This window comes from Dendropsophus ebraccatus, chromosome 6 (assembly GCF_027789765.1).
Source record: "Dendropsophus ebraccatus isolate aDenEbr1 chromosome 6, aDenEbr1.pat, whole genome shotgun sequence".
NCBI classification, from domain to species: Eukaryota; Metazoa; Chordata; class Amphibia; order Anura; family Hylidae; genus Dendropsophus; species Dendropsophus ebraccatus.
In genome coordinates, this window is record NC_091459.1 from 94570414 (window position 1) to 94578334 (window position 7921).

Sequence of the window (7921 nt, forward strand, 5' to 3'; positions counted from 1 at the left end):
CTATGCGTGAATATATCAAAGATAGTTTACGCAAAGGTCACATTCGTCCTTCCTGCTCTCCACTAGGGGCAGGGTTTTTCTTTGTTGGTAAAAAAGATGGTGGTCTACGTCCGTGCATAGACTATCGAGAATTAAATAAAATCACTATAAAGAACCAACATCCTCTTCCGTTAATTCCTGATTTATTTAATCAGATTGTAGGGGCTCAATGGTTCTCTAAGATTGATCTGCGTGGAGCCTATAATCTGATCAGGATAAAGGAAGGGGATGAGTGGAAGACTGCCTTTAATACCCCTGAGGGACACTTCGAATATCTTGTGATGCCCTTTGGGCTATGCAACGCGCCTGCAGTATTCCAACATTTTGTCAATGATATTTTTCGTGAATATCTGGGTCGGTTCTTGGTGGTATACTTGGATGATATATTAATTTTCTCCCCTGATTGGTCCTCACACGTATACCATGTTCGTAAGGTTATGGAACTGTTGCGGTTGAATCGATTGTTTGCTAAGTTGTCGAAGTGCCAGTTCGGTGTTCAGGAGGTTTCATTTTTGGGATACAAAGTCACCTCCAAGTCTTTTGAGATGGATCCTCTTAAAATAACGGCCATTGAAAAATGGGAGCGCCCCAACAGTCTTAAAGCGTTACAAAGATTTTTGGGGTTCGCTAATTATTATAGAAAGTTCATTAAAGGTTTTTCCGTAATTGCCAAGCCCCTTACTGACATGACCAGACAAGGAGCTGATTTGGTAAACTGGACTCCGGAAGCTGTTCTGGCATTCGACAAACTTAAAAGGTGTTTTTCTGTTGCTCCGGTGTTGACTCAACCAGATTTCGAACGACCGTTCATTGTTGAGGTGGATGCCTCAGAGGTGGGAGTGGGAGCTGTTCTCTCACAGGGATCGGAGACGCTCACTAATCTCAAACCCATAGCCTATTTTTCTCGGAAGTTCTCTAGAGCTGAATGTAACTATGATATAGGCAATAGAGAACTTCTCGCCATTAAATGGGCTTTTGACGAATGGAGGCATTTTTTAGAAGGAGCTAGACACAAGATTAAGGTTTTGACTGATCACAAGAATCTTGTTTATCTAGATAAAGCTAAACGTCTTACTCCCCGGCAAGCCAGATGGGCTCTCTTTTTCACACGATTTGATTTTGAGATAACCTTCAGGCCTGGCTCCAAGAATGTAAAAGCAGACGCTTTATCACGTAGTTTTGACATCAGTAGCACTCCCACAAAGAATACTGAAACCATCTTATCCCCCGGGGTGGTGGTAGCCATATTGCAGCCCGATCTGGCTGCCCAAGTAGTAAATTCACAAACTATGGCTCCTAGGGACACCCCAGAAAACAAACTCTTCGTTCCCCCCAATCTTCGTCTTAAAGTCCTGGAAGAGATTCATTGCTCTGTGTTAGCGGGTCATCCAGGCATTGCTGGAACTAAGTATCTTTTAGCTCGTAATTATTGGTGGCCATCTTGGGCCAGAGATACTAAATTATTTGTGGAAGCATGTGAGACTTGTGCTAGGTCGAAGGTGTCTCGTAGATTGCCAGAGGGACTCCTTCGACCTTTGCCAGTGCCTACTCGACCCTGGACCCATATCTCTATGGACTTCATTACTGACCTACCACTCTCCAAGGGTAAGACAGTGATTTGGGTGGTCACCGATAGATTTTCTAAAATGTGTCACCTTACTCCTCTTAGTAAACTCCCTACTGCACGTAGCTTGGCTTGCCTGTTTATTAATCATATTCTGCGCCTGCATGGGGTTCCCGAAAATATTGTATCTGATAGGGGGGTACAGTTTGTATCTAAATTCTGGAGAGAATTCTGTAGTCGTCTAGGTATATCTTTGTCTTTTTCATCTGCTTTTCATCCTCAGTCTAACGGACAAAATGAGCGAGTAAACCAGTCATTGGAACAATTTTTGAGATGTTTTGTTGCAGGTTCTCAAGACAAATGGAAGGAATATTTACCTTTAGCTGAGTTTGCCCTTAATAATCGAGAGAATCAATCTCTCAAGATGTCACCTTTTTTTTGCAACTTCGGATTTAATCCTAGGTACTCTTCCATTCATGCCGCTGAGTCAATTAACCCATCCGCCGAAAGGATTTACAAAAGACTGTGCACAGTCTGGGCCCAGGCTCTGCAGAACCTGGTTAAAGCCCAAGAAAGTTCGAAAAAACAATCAGACAAAAGACGCATATCTGGCCCAGAATACAAGGTGGGGGATAAGGTATGGCTCTCTACCAGAAATCTAAAATTAAGAACCCCATCTAGTAAACTGTCGCCAAAATTCATCGGTCCCTATGTAATTCTTAAGATCATTAATCCTGTCTCTTTTAAGTTACAATTGCCTAAGAGTATGAAGATCCATGATGTGTTCCATAAATCACTGTTAAAAAGATATGTTGATCCGGTGTTGCCATCTGTTCTCCCTGCTCCCTTGGTCATCCAGGGGGAGCTGGAGTACGAGGTGGAGAGAATTCTGGATTCCCGTTGGGTCCAGAGGTCCTTGCAGTACCTGGTTCATTGGAGAGGATTTGGCCCTGAAGAACGCACTTGGGTTGCAAGTAGGGACATGCATGCGCCTCGCCTTGTTCAGCAATATCATTCATGTAACCCTTTCAAGCCGGGTCCTTTTGGTAAGGGTCCTGAGGCCCCTCATAAAGGGAGGGGTAATGTTAAGAACTCACCTGCCAGCGCTCCTGCGGCGTCATCTGCTCTCCCGGCTCCGTCGGTCGGCGCTAGGACTCAGCGCCGACGCGGCCGCGCCAGCCGGGTGACGTCACGGAGACCCGACGGCGTCCTTGGTTACCAGGGACGCCGCGGCTCCGAGTCACTCGCGGCGGCCGTCCAGACGCTTCAGCTGAACGGCATCATGCTCGGGCTGAGGGGCGGATCGCTTCCCCACTCAGTCCATAGCATGACAGCTGATGTGTGTTTGGGATCAGGGGGTCGGGCCAATGATGTGCTGATCCGGCCCCCTGACCCAGTATAAGTATGATTCACTTACCAGCTCACTTCGCTGGCTATTAGTTGTCTCTGATCCCAGCTCCCCAGTTCCCTGCATTCTGCCCTATCCTGTCTCTATTGTCTTGCCTGGATTCTGACCTTTTGCCTGTCCCCTGACTCTCCGTTTGGTTCTGATTTTGTACTGCGTTGCTCGTTTGGTTTCTGACTTGGCTAGTTGACTTCCCGCATTGTGTTTGTCTGTCTGTCTGCGTTTTATGTTGTGCACGTATACAGCATAGGGATTGTCTTCGTGGTTGTCCGCGACCGCCTAGGGTCGACCGAGGCAAGTAGGCAGGTGACAGTGGGTGGGGTCAGATTCAGGGCCCACTGTCTGGTGTCTTGTCTTACCTGCTATTCTTGACACCCCTTTTTCTTTTTGTCTCCCTCCCATGATTTAGTGCAGTAAAAGTAATAAAAACTGAACTATAGAGGGATACTCTGTGCATTGGCTGAGGAGGCTATTACTGCCAAGACAAGTCCATCTCAGGGGAAACCCCTAAGCCCCCACCAAGATGTCAAAGGGAGGCCGCCAAGGGAGTGTGTTGGGTGAGTATTAGTGATGAGCGAGCATGCTCGTCCGGTACTTGATAATAATCGTTGCTCGGACGAGCATCTCGCAATACTTGAGACAATGCCATCTTCCTCTTCCTGCATGTTTGGTGGCTTTTTCTCAGCCAATCATCATGCAGGAGAGTCTTTGGGAGCTCGTAGCATCACGTGGGAACCCTACATGTCGATAGCAGCGATTGGCTGGCCAGATTAGATGACCCTGGCATATAAGAATCTGGGCCGGCGGTGCTCGCGTCAGACGCAGGCTGGAAGAGATGAGGGAAAGAGCTGCTAATTGTCAGTGAGAGCGTTAGGGAGTGAATTAGGGTTCCAGTAGGCAGGGATACTATATACAGAACCCAACAGCCCTTGTAAGGGCCTAAAATCTTTCTTTATTTATTTTTTTTGATTACTCAAGACTGCTGGCTGGGACTTGCAGTGCAGTTTCCACAATTTTAGTTGCTCACTGTGATGATCGATTGCTGGCAGAAAGGGGACAGCAGGTATTGCATACAGACCCCAAAGAAGTCTTCAGTACTATTATATTTTTTTGTGTCTGGTGCTGCTGCTGTTGTACATTGTATTGCTGTGATTAGAAGTACAGCTGCATAGAACCTCACTGCTCATTGTCCTGTGTAACAGGTGGCATATATCATATACCACCACTTACACACACACTATACGGCAACCTCCAAAAACTAGTGTGACCAGTATCTTTTGTCATCTGCAGCCAGTCAGCTGGGTTGCTTTATTATTTTGTGCAGCCATATCCAAACTCACTGCTCATTGTCCTGTGTAAGTGAGTTGCATACACCTTATAGCAGCACTTACCCACAGACTATATGACAACCTCTAAAATTTGGCGTAATGGTGCGATTAGGCAGCTTCAGAGGCATCCATGCATGCTGCCCCTGCTGTTTCCTGTCCATTTCCGTGGTGTTCCGTGATGTCAGGCTTTTGGGGGGGCTCATATGCTACCTCTGTTTTAATGGTTCCGGTGTTCACACTGCCATGCTGTTGCACAGAATTTGGCGTAATGGTGCGATTAGGCATCCATGCATGCTGCCCCTGCTGTTTCCTGTCCATTTCCGTGGTGTTTCCATCATTTTCTGAGGTTGACAGGTTTTCACACAATCTTCCCTGGGCAGAGCTTGGGTCCCCTGCAAAAATGCTTGAGGTTCCCATTTACTTCAATGGGGTTCGTTACTCAAAACGAGCACCCGAGTATCGGGAAATATTTATCTTGAGTAACGAGCACCCGAGCATGTTAGTACTCGCTCATCACTAGTGAGTATGTGTTGTTTATTATTTTTTGTGCAACCTCAGAAAAATCTAAACATGCTGCGTGCCTGAAATACCACTTTAAGGCTATGTTCGCACTACGTAAAAGTACTTTATGCGCCTGTGGACACTGCCCTATCTGCTATGGGATCCCAGCCGGAGCTTATACACAGCGTATCTCACATTGTCTGAACATAGCCTAAAACAAATGCCCATTACTTCTCCTACTACTACAAATCTAAAAGCATGCGTATAAATCCTACCTACATTTTTTGAAATTCTTTGTTATAATAGGTATGTAAAAATGTCCGCTGAGCCTCAAAACATGGGACTAGCCAAATAGCCCTCCAGAGAAGGACTCAGCAAAGGTACAGTATAATCTGTATGGTGTTCATGTGTCCTGCATGTGGTTTTTGGCATTCACATGGGATTCTGCCAGATATTTTAATTTTCTCCCATACTTCAAGATATTCTGATCCATTTTGTGTACTTCAAAACTGACACTAATTGATATTGGGAATACAGAGAGAAAAGCAGGACATACCTCTCTAGTTGTGAAGGAAAAAACATATTTTGAGCAAGTGATAACCTCCTTAAAAAGTTGTCTTCTTGTCTTCATAGTACCTGTTGTGGCATAGCTTCATCACTCTATCAGACTTTTCACCCACCAGTGGAATTTATGGTTAGGTAGTTGCCTATTGTGACCATAATTTTTTTGGTGATTTTGGTTTATTTCAGTAAATCATAAAGTAACCCATAAGAGGATATCTGTGTATGTACAGCACACCGTAATAAATCTCTATTTTCATGGGCATTGTTGCCATATCTTACATGGGAGGCTGCAGCATGAATTTGTATGTTTGTTTTAGGTTAAAACACAAACTCCTTTAATGCAGGGCTAATTCTGTGTTCAAAGTCTACTGAGTTACCGGACTAACTTAAAACATGTACAAAAGCTTTCATGAGCAAAAAAACTGCCATGGGGTCATAGTATAATGTTTGTCTTGAAAATGAGAGCTAGAATCCCAGGCAGCTGACTATTCCAAGAGGTCAAAGACTTTATAGTTTATTAAAGACAGAAGCAACCTGAACATCACTGAAGAAAGCATGGCATCCACAAAGGGTAACACGCTTGGCATACTGCTTATATTTGCTTTGCCTTCATTTGTGAATATTTATCTCAGTGTAGACCAAAGTGTAATTATATGTTTAAGATAATTTATAGGGTTTTTAAAAAATTAAATGTATGTAGGAGGCTTTAAGAATTATCTGGTTCTTGAAAACAACAATCACATTAAAGTATTTTTTTATTTTTATTTTTTGCTCTTTGGTTCCGCAAGTCATCTTATTATTTTGTCCTCTAAATTACACATCATACTTTTTCATCACCATTTCTCATACTTGTCTTTTAAAAGACTCTACAAATAATACAAGTAAACAGGAAAATATTGTGAAAAAAATAGTCTAGAAATTGCATAGAGAATAGAGGGATTCATCTCCTGCTGATCTATTTATATCAGCTGGGGATCTAAGGTCACCTTACACCTTATACCTTTTTTGGCAGTTCCTGCAGCTAGTGGTGTGTTTGGTCATTTGTATATGGTGTATGGGGCCTCTTAACTGATCACAGAAAGATTATGCTGGTGGACATAGGGGTATTGCGTTATGGGAAAATCAAAGGCAAATCCCTTCATTCTGGGAGCGATAAGCTTCAGCCAGAGCTCTCTGGCTTTGTCTTAACCCTCCCTATAGAAAACACAGGCTCACTTAGCCATGTCTAAGGTTCATGTGTTTAGGAAGGATGGGGACCGGAAGAGCCACTGATGGTTGAACGTCAGTTATTGAATGTGTATGGCTACCTTTAAACACAAAATTGGGCTTAACAATCTTTGTGTCCTACTGCAAATAGGGCAAAGGAAGGAGGAGGGCCTCTTATATAGCCAAAAGACAGAGGACAGTGAGAAGGAAATAGCCTGATTTCCTTGAACCATTGTGAAGATTTTTTTTATGTATTTCTTAAATAGGTTGGCCACTTTTTAGTAAAACAGTTCAGTGTACAATACAAGTATAAGTGTACTCACTGCACTTACTGACAGCAGCTCCCTGTGTACCTCATAGAGCTAAAATCAGACTCCCCTCATCCAGGCTGTGCTGTCCTGCTCTGTGGTGAGTCTGTCCATAAGATGGCTGACATGAAGGAGAATGTGACCATTCCCCATTCTTAGTGTACTCCATAGGCACTTACAGACTTAGTGGTGGACACTGGGGGGCAGGGAATTATTACATCCTCCTCCATGTTGGCCATCTTATGAACAGACTCACCACAGGGCAGGGCAGTACAGTCTGGAGGAGGAGAGTCTGATATAAGCTCTATGAGATACACATGTGCAACAACGGCCAAGGTTAATACACAATTTACGTCCGGAATGTATACACATAGTATACACTCCGGCTAGGATTGCTAGCAGCCGTACAAAAAACTGACATGTCAGTTTTGTGCATCACAGAATAGTGGCCACGCAAGCCTGACAGGTCACACAATGGACAGTGTGGCTCTAGCCACACAATCTATTGTGTTCAATGGTGAATTGGGATGCCTGCATTCTGGCCGGTACTGCAATACCAGCCAGGATGATCTTCACTAACACCGGCTTGGTCACGGAATGCCCATTGTTTCACGTTGTATGAACATGGCCTAATACTGTACACTGAACAATTTTACTATAAAGTGGCCAACTTCATTTTATTGCAAAATGATGCAAAGGAAAGAAGGGAATAAAGAGAGGATTTGTAAAACATTATTAGTGATTATTCTGTTCTCAGTATTCCTTTAATATAGGGGTTCCCTGCGGCTCAAATATCACTACAAGGCAGGTGCTTGGTTAGATACCACCTTCGGTACTAGACAAAAACAAGAGGCACCAGACTCTGCTATTTTTTTTTTGCACTAGCAGACCCAGAGTAAACTGAGGATTCAAACCAGAGTCCTGTTGTTCTCTCTGATTTAAGGGGTATTTTCAGCTTGCAAAATCATGGCTTCCCAGCACCCTCCAGTCTGTTTGTGGTGGCCTG